This window comes from Octopus bimaculoides, chromosome 7 (assembly GCF_001194135.2).
Source record: "Octopus bimaculoides isolate UCB-OBI-ISO-001 chromosome 7, ASM119413v2, whole genome shotgun sequence".
Classification (NCBI taxonomy): Eukaryota; Metazoa; Mollusca; class Cephalopoda; order Octopoda; family Octopodidae; genus Octopus; species Octopus bimaculoides.
In genome coordinates this window covers 23045537-23046872 of record NC_068987.1, presented here as the reverse complement: position 1 = coordinate 23046872, position 1336 = coordinate 23045537, and positions in this window count along the sequence as shown.

The following is a 1336-nucleotide window of genomic DNA, read 5'->3' as shown; positions in this document are numbered from 1 at the left end:
TGTGTGTTGGTAATAAATCTATATAAATACTTGTTGCATATTCGAAAGAAGAACGAGACTAAATGAGAAGAAAAAGAAAGACATGGAAAAGAAGAAGAAAGAAAAAAAGAAAAAAGAAAGAAAGAGAAAAAGAAAGAAGAAAGAATGAAAGAAAGAAAAGAGAAGGGACGAACGAACGAACGAACAAATAAACAAACGAGCAGACGACAACGGATGTTTTGATTCTTGTCTGAGATTGTAAATGTAAGTAACGAGGAGGCGTTGTTCCGCTGCATCTGCATTTAGACATTGGAAGAAGAAGAAGAAGAAGAAGAAGAAGAAGAAGAAGAAGAAGAAGAAGAAGAAGAAGAAGAAGAAGAAGAAGAAGAAGAAGAAGAAGAAAGAAACAAAGAAAGAGAAGAAAGAAAGAAAGAAAGAAAGAAAGAAAGAAAGAAAGAAATTAAAAGAAATGGAAAAGAAGAAGAAGAACAACAACAACAACAACAATAACAACAACAATAACAACAGCAACAACAACAACAGCAGCAGCAGAAATATGGTTAATTCTTCTTCCAGACAAATAATTCTCAGATTGACCATTATATTATAAAGGCTATCAAGACACTGGTTTTACCAATCATTTCACTTAAACAGCTGTTTATGATCTCTGCACAGTTTTCAAGACTTACACTAACAGTTTGTTTGTTTTTTGTTTTTTTTTTTTGTATATCAGGTCATATCTTCTAGGTTAACTGCTTTTCCAATTGATTCATATAGCATATAATTTACCTCCCACCCTCTCTCTCTCTCTTTCACTCTCTCTCTCCCTCCCTCTATCTGTCTATCTATCTATCTATCTATCTATCTATCTACCTACCGACCTACCTATCTATCTATCTATCTATCTATCTATCTATCTATCTATCTATCTATCTATCGATCTAGCTAGCTAGCTAGCTAGCTATCTACCTATCTCTCTATCAATCTACCTATATATAAAAAAACACAAAATGGGACAAGATCGCAAAACATCCAGACAGTTTAGGTGATATAAAAAAGGGACAACAAAACATCCAGATAGACGATATAAAGGAAACAAGGACGGGTCATTCAGAGTTTTCTTTCCTCAGTCGAGTTCCAGATTATCTTTGCAATTTCGGCTGGTTCTACTCGTGATTGCTCCAATCTGGCCAGCCCCTATCTATCTATCTATCTATCTATCTATCTATCTATCTATCTATCTATCTAAATATACAGATATAGGGCAGGGAATTGCCAATTAGTAATAAAATTAATAATTAACAATTTTGCCAAGTAGTTCAGTATGAAAAAAACCTTTATCGGTAAAAACATTTAT